General features: G+C 35.7%; 1 protein-coding gene across 1 annotated transcript in view; it reads right to left on the bottom strand.

Moving 5' to 3' along the window:
* Window positions 1-15,452, bottom strand: part of LOC121312770 (transcriptional activator GLI3-like) — a 114,599-nt gene extending 99,147 nt beyond the window's left edge. Inside the window, exon 1 of the mRNA XM_041244515.1 lies at window positions 15,061-15,452. The gene's annotated coding sequence lies outside the window, so the exon portion shown is untranslated. The remainder of the gene's footprint in view (window positions 1-15,060) is intronic.
* Between the last annotated feature and the right edge of the window lie 2,028 nt (window positions 15,453-17,480).

The raw sequence follows: 17,480 nt of genomic DNA, 5'->3' as shown, positions 1-17,480 counted from the left end.
TCTTTCACATAAGGATCGGCAAATTTAGAGAAGCCTGTTGTCATCCAGTCAGTTGGCACATGATAATGATAGACAACCAAATGTACACTTGATATACTGTAAGAAACAAACCATATAGAAATGACTCATGGCACTGCACACACAGAAATGTTTATATAGCAAGATCCATGAAGGACAGAAGGCAAGTGCTCATCGTAAAACCAAACACCAGTTACACCCAACCTCCCTATACTTCACTATACACCATTCATCTGAGTTCATCCAGGTAAAAGAGAGGGGATAAACATTCCTCTCTCAAAGCAAATGTTCACAGTTCCTCTGCATTCAACCGTGGCTGACTCTTTTGTATTTTTCCAACAGGCCTGAAATACAGAGCACAATTAAATCCAGGCCCGTTCCAACTTAATCCTTCTCAAACCAGCAATCAGCAGGTGTGTCTTTTCTCCTAAAACCATGAATGTGGACTTGAGCCAACCTCCTCTTAGTAAAGAAACACACTGTAACATGCCACTAAGGAGTAACAGAATTAGGAGATTCCCTGATCTCTGAGTTAAAGTGTGGTGTCGCTAACACTGTCATTGAAATTACACGAACAATATCCAAAATACTGAATTATGAAAACTGGTGTGTCAAAAAGCTGATTTCGAAAGGACGCCCTCTCAAAGTATTTTTAATGGGCGCTTGCTGCACTGAACAGGGATCATGTGAAATCTTTTAGGACTCCTTTATGTAAGGTTTTCTAAAAAACAATCCTTAACGCTGGAGAAATTAATGCTTTGCTACAAAAGCAAGCTTATATTATTATGTTGTTGTATTAAAACATCAAAAAAATAAACAACTTCCCTTTACATTGACGGATATTTACGATACCATGTCTTTCTACAAAACCAGTCCTTCCACCACTTATATCCTGTGATCTACTCCTTTTTTTCTGCTGCCACATACTATTTTTTCATATCGGTTTCCTTTCTTTAATCTCACCCCCCCTCGTATTATATATATCTACGGGACTGAAGTTGTATTCATTTCATTAGCCAATGCATTGCATCCACTGGGAAGAGCTGTCTGGAACAGCAGTGTCACAGCATTCATCATCATTACATCAGCAGCGGGGAAGTTCATACTGATGGTTATCAACACCGAGAGCACTCTGATCACTGTGCAAGCAAACATAGCATGTTTAATTTTTAAGAAATGACTCTGGGTATTCGGGGGTTCATCTGTGCCACTTTGATCCACACCACTGGGAGCGTTCTTCAGGGATACAAGAAAACCTCAAACAGTGTGAAGTGTGAACAGCCGCCGTGTGGGGGGAGGCAGGAGAGAACGAGCAGGAAATCACAGGGGTTTCTCAAGCAGAAAGGACTCTTTATCAATCTTATCAAAACTGCTTACATCCCATCTTGGGAATTAAAAAGTAAAACAACAAATTCTGTCTTTTAGAAACACATTTACTTTAAAAAACCTGTGCTGAGGTGCTTGGGGGGAGGAGGCTGGGCTCATTCCCAAGCTTCTGGTACTTACTGCCTTCTACTACAGAGCAACAATATAAACCCAGGTGCAAATTCTGGGCTTCTGCTCACCTGCAGTGATAAACCCTTGGTGTTCTTTTTTTTCTTTTTCTTTTTTTTTTTTTTTTTTTAAATAAAACCTTTGATTGGGCTCAGCAAGCTTTCCGACTCTGGGCTGAACTGCATGCTGTGTATGAAAAAGCTAATTCCCTTGGGACACTCCTCTCCTCTTAGCTGTATGGGTGCTATTTATCAACCAAACTCTCACAGATTCTGAATTTCATATCTAACACATTTTTTACTTCCTAACACAGTTCATAACAAGGGCCAGAGTGGGCAGATAACAATGTACAGGACAATGTTTTTTTTTTTGTTGTTGTTTTTTGGTTGTTTTCTGCAAGTTCCTTTATGACAACTGGCCTCCATTACAAAAAATAACATAAATAATTTAAAATAGTTTTAGTTTAGTTGTGTCATCTGATTGATATTTTGTGTCTACATATTTACAAATAAAACACTAACTAACCTATTTTATAGTTTCACTTATGTAAATGTTGACAATATTTAGTCAACATTGTGAGATTTTAATCTCAGCAGGGCTTCCCTGGCTAAATACAGGTTAAATAAAACAAAATTACAATATATTTCCTAAATCCTTAACTAAAAAAGCATGAAATAAAGAAGAGCCCTCTTCTTTACCAGAGGTGAGATGGACTGGTGAGGTAGAAAATAATCTGATACATAATAATATCAATAAAACTGTTTAATACACAATCTGGTCGACGGCTACTGAGTTCAAATAATTTTTAAACAGAGAGAAAAATCTTTCTTTATCTTTTTCAAGGGCAGCTCTGCATTTTGGCTTCATCATGCTGTTACAAGCTTCCAGTATTACTAATAAGATTATCCTTGTGTGCAACTCCATGTCCCAGACCTTTCCTCTTAAGATGCTTTAGTGAGCTGGTATGGGACCGAATGAATTTCATGAGTTGAGAGCATCTTACATTTGTGGGTAACAAACAGTCATGATGTAATCTTAATTCTTATAAAATGATTGCTCTTGCTAGCACACAGATAACAGCAAAGCTAAAATAACACATTAATACATCTTTCATGTTGTTAAGTCTCTGCATTTCACATTAAACATCTGAATGCGGATTTGGATATTTTTCTTTAATGATCTTCTGTTGGTTCAGATATCTGCAGGAGATCTTTTGGTTTAACTAAATACACGTGCAGAGGTTTTATCTTCACTGCACAATGTATTTAACCTATTCAACCAATCTGGACTAGAACATGTATCTAATGCTGTAAGAGCCATGTTTCAACAGCAGGCTAATTTCTGCATTTCAAGGATCACTTTCACACAACAAGTCGAACTTACATTTGGAACAGCTTATTTACTTCTGCCACACCAAGTGTGTGTTTGGTTTTGGAATTCAATAGCAACAACCACACTTGTTCAGCCTGAAATTCAAACAAGACTATATCAAACAGATTAAGGGATAAAGAGGAAGACTTCTGGGATTTCTCTGTTTTAACCCAATTTTTACATTAAAGCTTTGTCAGTGTGATCAAGTCTGGTGAACTAAGAGTTGACTGCTGTACACCACAGCAAATCTGCAGCAGAGTGTAGTAAATCATAGCTGAATCCCTGTGAAAGTATGGTAAAGCACATGTAAGCACAGTACAACATCGCAAATGCATAGTAAAGACATGGCATAAGCAGGGTAAACATGCTAATTTATCTGCGTAAACTTTTATACAAAAACTATTGTAAAAATACTTTTGGTATACCACAGTGCGTTTCCCAGTAGAAACCATAGCAGACCACAGCATCAGTGGAAACTGGGGAGGGGGGGGGGGGGGGGGGTCATCAATTCATTTCGTGAGTTGCCATCCTGTCAATTATTACAAAGCCACACCCAAAGACTGCTGCCATTTTCTACAACTGGCCATTTTTGATATACCAGCAGCTCAAGGGTCCTCTTACTTGTCAAAATGGATGGGTTTCAAAACTCGGTGATGCTGCTTTCAAAACGATGTGCTTATGTAATGTGCTTGATAAGTGCTCTGGGTACAGTTTGTGCAGTATAAAACAGAAAACACCTTACAATACAGAATATCACCTTTATTCTAGTTTCCAACAAGCTGGCCAAGGTATCTACAGCCACAGTTTTGGTCCCTGTGGCACAGCACAGCTCTGCTCTTTAGAAATTGGCAGGGATGGGGTTAAATTCCCCTACCTGCCTGGCTTCATTGTGTTCAGGTGGCTGGGGTTGATTAGATGATTAGTTTAATTAACAATCAATCAGCACCCAGCCACCTGACATAAAAGGAGGCCTCTGCTTCCCATTAAAGAGGAGGGAGCTGAGGAAGGAGGTTGGTGGTTTGTTGTGGTATTTTTTGAAAGTTTGAAAGTTTTGAATCCAGTGAAGGCATTGCCCAGCCTGGAAACCTTTATTTTTGTGAATTTAGTTTTTTGTTTTATTTGTGTTTAAAGATTTTTTGCTTTGCCCTTGTGCACCTGTATTTTTGTTTATTTACAATAAAATTAGTTTTTTTTTTTTTTTTTTTTAACTGCAGACTGTTTCTGGGCCTCTATCCACTCGCCAGCCTGCCACAGTCCCTCTTTGAACAGTTTGCATTTTGTCATTTAAATGAACATTTTAAACTCACAGGGAAGATTGATTAATGATAGCTAAATCTGCCTCTGATAAGTTAAATGGCTACGGGCAACAATCATGTGAAATAGCAAACAAAAAGGCAATCAGCTAGGCAAAACAGCACTCTTATCAGCCCCATTAGGACCCTAAGTGAGAAATTATTCTGCATTCACACAGACCTATTTATCAAGTGTAAGCGATGCCTCCCTTAAGTATAACATGTATTTAAAAACTCTCTTGGAGATTTCTAAACAGAATTACTGCAGGCTTATCAATTCCCTAATTAGCAGTTCTTGCCTAGATAAAAAAAACAAGAATAGAGATTAATCAGACTAGAAAAATCCTGTATTGCTATAGTGAAGAAGAAGAAGCTATAAAAACTACTCCCCGGTATTGAAGCTAACATGATATCCTTTTAACAACAGTGTAGGAAGGCGCTACAAACGAAACAGCAGAAAGCAGCACCAGCTCTCCAATCTTCTTTAAACAAAGGAAGACCTCTGTTTGTTTAAAGTTTAAATAGATGTTTGCAGTGGCTAAAGCTAAAGAAAGAAACACATCTCTGAATGTTTTATACACACACACAGAGAAACATTACAATATATGTACGGTTCTTTTATATACATTCGCACTAATAACTGGCAACGTTCTGTACGACACACTGCAGTGAGCATATGACATAAATTTATGGAGATCAAGAAAAAATGTAAAACCTTCATGTTGTAAACAAAAGGGATATATTCCCTTTGCAAATCCCAGATGTCATGAATTCCAAAGATAATGCTCATGTCCATAATGATCGACTTCAGTAGCCTTACATAGGTAATGCACAAAAGTATCCTGCTCGTTAGCAAGGAGCTACACTTGGCAAACTCTTTCAAGTGGTCTACACTGCTGCCAGCTAAATATCTCATTAGAGATCACCTGGTCAGACTTTATAAGATGACCTGTCTACTTGCTAAAATTATTATTTTTTGAATATGTGCTACTTTTTAAGTTCACGTTCTCCTGGCAAACTGATTTAGTTACAAACATGTCGTCCCCCCCCCCCCCCCCCCCCCCATAGCATTCAGAATGTATGCAATAAACAAAAAATGACAGTTTTAATGCACAAGTACAAAGCATCACTGGTAGCATAATCGGAGGGGCATGTCATTATCAGATTGAAAGGCTGTAGTCATGAAGTAATATGGAAATGAGATAAAGAACTGTATTAGTGATATCCAGATGTTAAAAAAGAATGTGGCAGTGAAAAGGTTAATTTCTACAAGCCAACACCTATCATGGAACTTTACTTAAAGAATCATAGAATACAACTGTGTACCAACTATGAAGTCCATAAGTCAAAGTGTGCAGTCTGTATCACTGATATGGTCAGTGCATCAGTAAAATGGGAATGGAGCAAGAAAATCAAAGAATGCAGCTGTGTACCAAACACGAGGAAAATAACTGAAGGCGTACTGTCTCAATGCAGAAGTAACTTCACAAAGTCACATGACCTCAATATGGTAGCCATACTGGGTCAGAGGTCAATGCCATGTAACCATGAAGTCACTACCTGAAGCCAGAATCTCTTAGTGCTGGGGCAAATATCCAAACAGACATTTCTTTACTTGTATTCAAAGGCAAACAAAAAAAAACAAACATGTCTGCCAGAAATTACATCCTTTGTTTTGTGGTCAATTCACTAAGGTGAATTAGGCCTTTACAACATTTTGTTAGTTCTGGAATATTTTTCTACTTTATACAGTGTTACATGTACTGTAATGGCTTTAACGTTTTGCAAGTAAATGAATAGTCAAATAAATGTCTGAGTTGTGAACGGATACCCAAACAAGAAAATTCCACATTCATCCCAGCACTAATATCTCTAAGTGTTATGCCCAGCTTCCATTTGCCTTGTTTCCACTTGTTTTCTACTTGAAGCACTTTTGAAATCTGTCATGTTCGTTTCCATTGGCAGAAGAATGATTTCATCATGGACTGAACTGGGACTCAGTCAGTACGAGATCCGACTTTGCACTGAGAGAATTTGTTTTGCCCCAGTCGCTGACGAGGAAGTGACACAACTTGTGTCCAAATGCAAATAACATTACATTATATTAGCATTAGTAGGTGTGGCAGGTTTACAAACTCAAACAAGCCCCCCTTAAGGGAATGGCTAATTACAAAACACATTTTTGTGGAAAAAACACAGGCAGGAATACACTGCATTTCACTAGAACTTGCTGTTTATTTATATTTAAATGTATGGCAAAATACCTTTTTTTTTTTCCCTACAATTCTGGCGTTCAGTATGCCTTATTATTGTATATACAGTGCATACATATTCAACCATTAGAACTGAAGTTCATTTAAACAAACAAAGAAGCATTAATCCAATTCTATTATCTATGCCTCAGGTTAAGTGAATAACATAAGGACATCTGCTGCCACTGTACTGTAGTAACAAGGATAATAAATGCACCAATTCATACAGACACAGTTAGAGACGAATCAAAGAAACTGCATGCTTAGAGCTTCATACTGAACAGTTTCCCCCTTTTTGTCTGACAGTATGAAACAGACTCGCTTAGACTACAGCAAAGTAATCTGGCACCATTCACTTCTTTCCATTAAAGATCCAGAATGACCCGAGCTGCATCTCAACTTGGCAGTACCGGTATCATCGTTTACTCCAAGGAGACAACCTGCTTCCACTGGGATGCTTCTGGCAGCGACAGAAAAAACTGAACCATTAAGCATCTACATCTGTTAAAATAGTAATGAGACACAGGTAGTTTATCGTCTTGCATGTCTACAGCATGTACTGGTGAAGTAGATACTTCCAGCAAAATAACATGTGCATATGTAATCATGTGTTAACTGACAGCAATGCAATATGTAGATTCCTGTTCGGCACAGATCAACCACCAAGAACGGGCTAAGCATTGGTACAGTTAGGCACGGAACAGCTGCCCATTCCACCACTGCAGATTCTACTTTTTTTCTTATAGGTATTTACATGGAAATTTAAGTAAAACATCACTAATACCTGGCCTGGTTATTAACTACAAACTCTGAAATTATATGAGATATTTCAGAAAGAATTGTATCTATTTAAATGTCTTTTTCTAAATAAATACAAAATTGTAATGTCTTGACATGTTTGTGAAATTAATCCTTCAAATTCATAGAAAACTCAGGGGTATTTTTTAATGATCCAGACTTTACATCTTGGAGTGTTTTTTCCCCCCACAGGGGTGAAATATTGGCCCACTTAATAACATTACTAAATACAAAACATATGCAGTGGAAAGGTATTGTTTACACATTTTACAGTAGAGATATTATGGTCTACCACTACTTAGATCATTTAAATAAAGACAACTGACTCACTCTGATTGATTTTACTATTTAAAAGAAACAGTCTTCAGTATTTTCTATTACCAGGTAAACTATTCATACTTACATAAATCTCATTTTAATAACTATTAGTACTAAGAGAGGATTTAATACTATTATGCTGCCAGCTGCTTGGAATTGAATGAAAATTCTTCCCGGCCACTAGAAACTCATTTAATTTGTGCAGTGGTAACAGCCAAAAAAATTGTACCCCTTTCTCAGCCATATTTACAATCTAAATAATTTTCACTTCTGTGCTTGCTGGATTAAACAGACTGATGTTAAAGCAATCTGGTAAAGTATACTCCTTACAATGAAAATGTTATGGTTGACATGTCCTGGCTGTGAAAAATAACAAAACACTAATGCTAATAACTACCAGTGCATCTTGGCACAAATATACACTGCAGTAAAGCATACATTTCTCCCATCTGACCTATACTTAATTTCCTGAAAACAGATTCGGCATTATTCATTCAAGTGCAGAAAATGTGAAAGATTTTGTTAGACACTGCCAAACCTCTGCACATAAGGTTTATGTGACAGGCAAAACTACGGTAACAGTACACTTTCTTTTACCTCAGTGTATTACTGCAATGGCAGGTATCCACCATTCAGAATTACAGTACATCATCACACTTACAAAAATAGAGCTCCATTTAAAAACCCAGAAGAGTCTGTGATTTATTTTGGTGTTTTTTGTAACAACGCTTCACTCTTTGAGATGTCCTTTGTTACACTTCTGCTTAGACCGCCGTTTCTTTGCTTTATGTGCAGACTTTTCCTGATGTCTGTTTTTTTTAACTACAACTTCATCTACAGTTAAAAAAAAAACTGCCAGTTTCAGGTAGTACTGCGGTCGCGGATAAAGCCATATGGCCTGTGGTATAATTGTGATCAAATTAAGCAATAATGAACAAGATGCTGTGCAGTTGTGGTCTAATAAGGCACAGCAGGATTGAATTTGGGCAAAGTCGGAAAGAAAATTGGTCTGAATGGAATTGCTGAATGTTATGGTAAAATCTGCAATTCCTGTTGTTTCTGTAAAGCTTTCTTTTAAATATTTAAAAAATCAAATGTATATTTGAGCTCAATATAACTTTCATTCTATTAGGACTATAGCATGTAATTTTCTGTGTGCGATTTCAGGTGATATATATTTGTTTTTAAGGCATTATTTGCTAAATCATTTGTCTACTTAAGTTTCTTAGAAATTAGTATCAAGATAACTGTTTTAGTCGATTTCTGTAAGTTTTACAGAGTTTAGAATTACATAATGCAATTAAGATATTGTAACATATTAGCAAGTACCTACAAAAATTGCAGAACATGTAAATTAAAAAAATACATAAATATCATAATATGGGAAATAGCACAGCTTCCTCTACTCTTCTGCAAATTGTTTTGAAATTAGAGAAAAACTGAAGTTTCACTTGGCACATTGCTTCACTTAAGTATTATACTTTCTGTCAATGAAGTGTCAGTGGACACAAAACAAAAATCTCCTTAAAATGTCTTCATATGGTTTTAGAAGCACAGACTATGACCTTTCTAAACCTATGCCAAACAAAATAATAACCCCACGTGGCTTATAAATGACATTCATTAAAAAACAGAGCTGAATAATATAGTGTAGTCCTCACAACAAACGCATTATGGAGAACCTAGTGAGGTGTGTTAATTTGATTCTGAATGCAAACAACCATTATAAAAAATAATGGCGCATCCAGTAAAGGTGCTCTGTGTGGTGCACTGGATGTGCCCCATAACCTGGAAATTGCAAGTTCAAATCCAGACTATGTCACAGCAAACTATGACTAGGGGTTCCTAGGGAGCGCCGCACAATTGGCTGAGAAATTGTAAGAAATTGCCAATGACTTAAAAAAAAAAAAAAAAAAAAAAAAAAAAAAAAAAAAACATAGCTTACCAAAATGCATTAACTAGTCCAAATATCAAGAAGTGTATTGAGTTTATGAGGGCTTGGTTTAGAAAGTGGGGGAATGGTCCTGACCAGTTTATTTTAAAAAGATTCTGGCTTTTAAACATGTCTTACTATAATTAGTGTTAACTTCCAGAACAAAGAGGGCAGCAACTATAATGGTTCTAAGGAAATGCACAGCTAAACTCTGTGTTTCTCAGCTAGTGCATACCATTTCAAAACCATAGTAAGACACTAGCACAATGTACACCAGACAAAAAATCCCTCTAAATCCCATCAGAAAAGAATTTTCAAAAGAATCTGGAGCATACAATGAGCTAGAAGGTAGGGAGGAGACTTACCTCTAAACCAGCCAAGCGGAAATAAGAATAGTAATTCTACAAGTCGGCCAAGTACAAACACTTTCAGAGCTGTAATGGTGTGAAGAAGTGCTGGGCAGTGCAGCCTGAAGGCAGCACTAATACACTGATGACTAATGACCAGGCCTTGCAGACAATGAGTTCGGAGCTTGGAAACTAACAGAAACCATGCAGCAGCTTGACAAATGGCCTTTCGGAATTCCATTCATTGAGTAACCTTTAAGCACAAAATTTGCTCAAATTCTCTCAGGAATTGCATGACATATGCTACTGGCCAGTGATATTGCTATTTTGCCATGTCTAATTACAACTTGCTTATGAGGTTTATATAGTCCCCGCAAGAAGCCAGCATAAGACATGCTTTAAGCTAACTCTTAAGGACGGCCACTTTCTTTAACAGTTGGGTTCCTTTAACTGAGGCTTTGTATCACAGAGGGATAACAATTCACTCCACAGACTCCCTGCTAAGTATTGTTAAAACATACAGTCACCCCACGTAGTATCTTAAAGGGCACTTTGCCTTTACAAAGTCAGATTTGACTTTAAATGACATTGTTGAGAAGATCTGTCAGACCTGTGCTTAAAGTTACTAATGAAAAGCAAAGTCTCAGGTATTATTTTCTTTCAAGGAAAGCCATTATCTTTCTCATGCTAAATAATTATGCCCTGTTTTTCAAACATAAAAAAAGAAAAAACATTTTTAGGACTAAAAACTAAAGATGGAAATGTATGGTCACCTTTAAATAGTGAGAAATTGGCTACTGCAAATGACTAAAGAAAGTGCGTTTAATCACCATGCTAGATCATTAACGTTTCTCAACACTGCATTATATTATTCTAGAACAATCTATAAATAATGATTGATCATCTCACTCCTATGTGCTACAAATCACAATGGTTTATAACAACCAACTAGCAAAATTTGCAAAATAATGTAACGGCATTAAATAATGCTATAGAGTATATAGTTCCTCCCTTTGAACTGCTGTTGAATTATGTACTATAGGGTACAAAAGTTATTTAAGTGCTACTATAAACTGACTGTTTATTTTCAAGTCTCAGTCACAGACTTGCCAGATAACTAGAAAGAAAGACCAGCTCTCTCCTGCCTGACACTTTAAAAGAAATACAGATACTGCCATCTTTTTTTTTTCCCCTGATCAGATTCAAAAAGTTTTTTTGGTGACCCACTTTGTTTCAGATGGTTTGAGTCAAAGAAATAAAACAGCAATTCTACAATAAACATTGGTGGGTTGGCTCATTCACTGCACCAACCCCCAGAGCTCATGTGGGCCAGTTATTCCAGACAACCAGTGAAAAGTTGCCTTTAGCAGCTACTAAAATTGCAGAAGGGGGTCTTACAACAGGAAGCCCAGTGAGCTTGTAAAAATGTTACTGGAGCCAGGAACACATAGCATATTTAATCTGCAAGCAGAGAGAGAGAGAGAGTCTACAGCAATTTCAGCAAGATCTGAGGCATGCCCTCCAGGTTTTGCTGGGATCTGGGATTAGGGGATTGATAAAAAGCCATGGTGCCCACAGACATGTTTCTCTTCTACAGTTATACACAAATGTGCTCAGACACTTGACTGCTGCTTGGTGCTACTGCTGAACTTTCATGAAAGATGTGGAGCTCCATTTTTTTTGCTGTCAATATATCAAAGTTAAAAATCATCAAAGTGTAAAATTTCATTTTAAGTCCTTCATAGACTACAGCTCTATTTCAGAGAACTGTGAAATAAAAGCGACTGAAAAAAAGATGGACTTGATTGTGCTAACCCATTATTATACGCTTTTTAACTGTTTCCTGTGGTAAATGATGTTACACTTTACACTTCTGTAAAGCAGACCAATTTGTGTGCAACTAAAATGTTCAAAATAACACAGCACTAGTGTAAACAAAAAATAAATTAAAGACATGTTATATACACTCCTTTGGGTACAGACGCTCTATAGAGATATAACCTATAGCAGCTGCATTTAGTCTTCTGCTGCTTTTATTCTGATAAAGTCTAACACTGTTGTATGATTGATATACATGACCACAGAATACAAAGAAAGATGTGCAACAATGGCTTCAGTTACCACATGAAATCTTGAGATAGCATGCACACAAGTGTATTTATTCTAACTGAAAGATTACATTTAGTATACCTTCTCTTGGTCCTCATGCTGCTGCTCCTTTTCTATGAATGTGAATAGTAGACCTAATATCCTTGAAAATTACAACAAAAAAGGTGAGCTCTCTGCAGACTACAGTTGTCAGCTAAAACACCTCATTCAAAGTATCCTTTGGCCGGGGATTTAGATCAACTCCATAAAGAAGAAAAGGCTGACTTTTAAGATAATCTACTGTAGCCTAAATGCATTAACATTCCATTAGAGAGCTTTTCCTGAGGATAGGACGACCCATCAATTCACTCTCCCCACTTGGTACACAAATGTTCTGAGTATTTCAGTCCTGAAGCGATTGTTGACTTACTTTAAAGGTGTGTTACTCCACACACACATGAAATGACACAAATATTGTACAATGTTAATGAAGACGTTAGGTACTTTTTGATAGCCTAATGCTACAATTGTGTTTTGTTGTTTATTATGTAATAAAATGCTACAATTGTGTTTTGTTGTTTATTATGTAATATTTGAAACAATATAGAAAAAACACACACACACACACACACACACCTCTGGCATAATTTACTGGACAGGTTTTAGCTATGTTTTTTTTTTTTTAATTATCAGTTCATTTTTTTAAATGTGGACATATATTTATATAAACAATTAATATTAAAATAAAACAAATAGAGGCAAAAAAATGAGTGGCTGTTTCTCATCTATTATTTTATGCAGCTATGAAGCCACCCATAAATACTTCACTCATACAAATATAATTAAAACATCATCACATGAATATGTCTACTAAACATTTGTAAGACAAATTGGCAAAACACATTCCTGAGTTCCTGAAAAAAAAGTTATTCTTTTGATTAGCAGTGTTTTTATATATATATATATATATATATATATATATATATATATATATATATATATATATATATATATATTCATTAATAATAGACAGAATCTACATATTATTTTAATATAGTTCTGTGTATTATGCATCAAATACATACAGGAAAGGTATTTTGTATGCAAAATAAAAGCAGTAAATCTCTAAATTTCAAATGGTTAACTTTTAAACTAATTTAACTTTAACATCTGAAATGAAGGAAACGTCTCATTAAAATACAAATAAATAAATAAACAAAACACACGTGTAGGATCAAAATATGTAAAGTACGGATTTTGCTTTATATTCGATTAATTTAAAAAGGGCTGACGAAATACAAATATAAAATAACAATATCAGACATATACAAATAATTTTCGGGTTAACTGTGTCTTGAAGAAAAATATACAGAATAAACAGGATATGGCAAGTTCTGAAAAATAACATCTAAGCAGGGTGCACCTCTATATAACATGTATTCATACAAGTCGTGGCTTTTGGAACTGAAGTGTGCAAAATGAATTTGTCTGTAAAGTAAAACAATAGTGCGGAGGAGAGCTGGACCGATCTGTCTTGGGGGAACAGATTTCTACTTTTGGGTTTATGTTGTGCTTTGACACATTAAGAAAAAAAGGAATCGCACTCACCAAGAGTTATGAAAGTAAAATTAAGAAATTTAAAACTGTCATACTGTATGTAAAACAACAGTGTTGAAGGGAGAACTGTAGGAACAATAACATTACTATGAATTTAAATTACTGTAAGGAAAATAACGGCATTTTACAAATTAACTAAACAATATAATCACTGAGCTTTACACGTGTGTGTGTGTGTGTGTATATATATATATATATATATATATATATATATATATATATATATATATATATATATATATATATATATAATTTGCTCGTAAAAGCCGCAACCTTCCATTCACTTATCGTCAAGTTTGGGGAAACTGAATGGAAATACGTTTAAACTGTGGCCTCGTTTGTTAATTATTCGAAGGATGGCTTAATGATGTCGATGTTTTGATTCTGTGTTTAGCATCGCAACCTGCAATTTAAGTTTGTTAATGAAATCTGAGAAATAAACCATGCAATCATTATGAAAACAACTTAAATGTAATATATTGTTTGTTTATTCCTAATTTAAAAAAAAGAGAAAAAAATGATGCATAGTGCATTCTACGTTTAGTTGGATGAGACTTGGCACTATGTTGTGAATTATTTAAAACATCTTTCCTTTGACTAACAATGTAGCCATAAATTGATGTGGCGTATACTATAAAAATACAAACAGATACAAATAGATGTACAGTGTGTTAGTTATTAAATTTAACTTATGCGATATATGAATCAACACAGCAAGGGATCATTGCATTCAGGGGACCACATGGAAAGCTAATCGATAATAAGAGAACCAACTTGGAGAAAGTTGAGGGACTTCGTAAAGGAGAAGGATAAAGGAGCCGAACACATCCCAAGTGGAAACTAAAAGCATACCCACAAGCATCTTATGCGCGCGCGCGCCGTTAAAAATGTAGGAGCATGCATCTGAGAGCAAAGCAAACTTTGAAACCACTTCTGAACAAGGCTGGAACCCTGACGAATATATTCTATAACATGGGTGATGCTAAAACACCTGTATCAAAAGCGCAGTAAACAGAAGTTAAACACATCTTCTCGTATTTGAAAGTAATTAAGACGCATCAAAATCATTTCTTATGGGAAATCACATAGAAAGACAGAGCTGTATTGGAACCAAGTATAAACCAAAAAGCCGTCAAAATGTTATAATGCTTGCGTGTTAAAAAATGTTTTAAATGTTTAAAAATACTTTTTGGAAGAGATCAATGTTTGTTTGTTTGTTTTAATTAAATATACAAAGAAGGCGCAATTCTTGGAACTAAATATTCACCATTCAGGTAATAAATCTATTTTAGGCATGCGTTTAGTTCAGTTTCATCTTGCCTCTCTTGGCTATCAATTCCTGCACTTTTTTTTTTTTTTTTTTTTGCATGTTCTGCAGAGTTTCATTAATGTGTAATTTGATACCGCTGACTGACTGCAACAGACATTCATTTTTTTTTTTAAACTTTCATAAACTGCCACAACCATGCTGTTCTCTAACGATGTACAAAAGCCATCATCCTAGTAACTTTACAGTTTCACCTCGTACTTACGTGTTTGAAAGTTCCCTCTCCCAGACAAATTTCCTGCTTCCTTTTTGGTTTTGTTTGTTTGTTTGTTTAAAGTTAGGTCGTTTTTCTTTGATTACAGATGTTTTCGCGGAGCCAAAAATGTTGCTCTCTCCCCAGACTCCACTTCAAAAACTAAAAGCACTCAAGAACAAAACTTTTTCTTCCTCCTTCACTTAAACTCCAGACTTCACAGATTTAGCCATAGCGCTAGCCTGACTGCATATACAGTTGGTTCAATGACAGAAAAAATTATATAGATTTTTTTTTTTTCTGGTTTGCGTGTTACTGTATTTGGTGTAAATTTGGTTAAGATGAAGTAACGAGTGTAGCTACAGCTGCTCTCCTTTCTATGACTCCTCCCTTCGGTTTCTCTCCAGCTCTCTCTCTCTCTCTCTCTCTCTCTCTCTCTCTCTCTCTCTCTCTCTCTCTCGCTCTGCTTCTCCTGATCCCGCCGCCTCGCTGTCTGTAATCAGAGCACCGCCTCAGATACTCTGGGATCACTCCGCGTTGGGACTTAACTCTCAGCTCACCCAGCAGTTCGGAGGAGTGGTGTTACAAACTTATTTGCAAGTTGTAAAACAAAACTTAAGCTAATAACATAATTAATAACACCTTTATACTCAAATATACACTAGCATACTCTAATGTTGTTGAAGAGGACACCCTGGCATCCTTTAAGAAGGTGCTTGATGAGATTCTGGGATCAAGCTACTATCAACCAAAGAGCAAGAAGGGCCGAATTGCCTCCTCTCGTTTGTAAACTTTCTTATGTTCTTATGTTCTTAAGATTTATGTTGCATTATTTTTACTATCCAGATACCTTAACTGACTCAGTTTGGTACCATACATATTGTGTTGTCCATAAATATGTCATAGGCGATTATTGATGTTTCAGAACATTATGTATGGTGAACTAGTACATCATTGGTAATTCATGAACTTTTTTGTCATTGGAAATGCATGTCATTCCCATTGCAGACAACACTCATTCTCATATTCAAATATTTCTCCTTTGCTGTAGGAGTAATAATAGTAGTCAACTCAGGTGTAACAGGAGAATTTTCTTTTTAAAAAATCCTCACATTTCTCAGTTACGCAAGGAATGTAGGTCCAACAGAACAGTATGCTGTTACTATTCCCAGTAATCCCTAAGGTAGGATGACCATGCCTCTGGAAAAGTGTATTTCATTTTGGAATTTAAAAAATATATCATTTAAATCTGATGCTGTTTCCTATATAAAGGTCCACTTAAAGGAATATCTTAATATTCTATTACAAGTCTCAATCTAAATTAATGGGGTTCTTTTTTCAATTAAAAAAATAATGTTGGGCAATTAACCGAGAGGGATCTTAATACAGCCAGACCGCTGTTTAGATCATTTAAAACTTGCATTTTGTGAACCACAAATAAGTAAAGCAACTCCCTAACAATGCATGTGAGAGTATTTGAGCCTGTGAAAATAATGTCAGGAAGGGTTACAATTTTCAGGGTTGAAATAACTCTGTTTTTTAGGGCTGTGTCTTAAATATCGTCCTTTAGCAAAACCGAAGCAACAAAGACAAGTTTCTTTCAGTAACAACAACCGAACAAGCAACAACAACTTAACAAGCAATAATATTAAATTAACAAGACTATAATCTCTTTGTAGTCCTAATAACCCTAATAGTTATTCAGAACAAACAGAAAGGAACATCATACAGATTTTTTGTTGTTGTTGTTGTTGTTGTTATAAGACATCTTTGCTTAATTTAAAACCACTTTTTATTTACAACTCCATGTCCAATAGAATAGGGCAATGGGATATATTTTTAGAATGGGCCTTCTAAAGAAGGGAATATTCTTTTAAATCGTAATTCGCTTGCCTTATATTTTTGTTTGTTCTGCCTGTTTCAGGATGTCCTTGTGACAAGATCCTTGCATCTCAGTGGACTAATCCTGAATTAATATCTTTGTTTTTAAATAAACAAACAAACAAATAAATAAATAAATAAATAAATAAATAAATAAAAATGCCGCTGGATGTTTACTAGCACTTACATTTTTTTTTATTTATTTACAAAACTGTTCATCGGAAAGTCTAATTAACAATAATCTGCATAGAAGTTTACAGTTAAGTTAATTTAGAAAACATTTCCCCCTTGAATACAATTAGTTTGTAATGAGCTGTTTTTCCCGAACAATTAAAAGTCTCTCTCTAATTGGCCATGCATGAAGCAAAATGAGGTGTCAGAGTTAAAGGTTGTGACATCTGACCTAAACAAACATGCCTCCAGACCCCTGGCTCAAGTCAGATTTTCTGAGACCTCCAACTAATGCAGTATAAATTACTTTTACATTCCTGAATAAACGGTAAAACTATTAAGAAACTTTAGTCACACAGACAAAGTTTAAACAAGCAGTT

The sequence above is a fragment of the Polyodon spathula genome, chromosome 3 (genome assembly GCF_017654505.1).
Source record: "Polyodon spathula isolate WHYD16114869_AA chromosome 3, ASM1765450v1, whole genome shotgun sequence".
NCBI classification, from domain to species: domain Eukaryota; kingdom Metazoa; phylum Chordata; class Actinopteri; order Acipenseriformes; family Polyodontidae; genus Polyodon; species Polyodon spathula.
The sequence above is the reverse complement of the archived record's forward strand: the minus strand, read 5'-3'. Positions and strand labels throughout refer to the sequence as shown.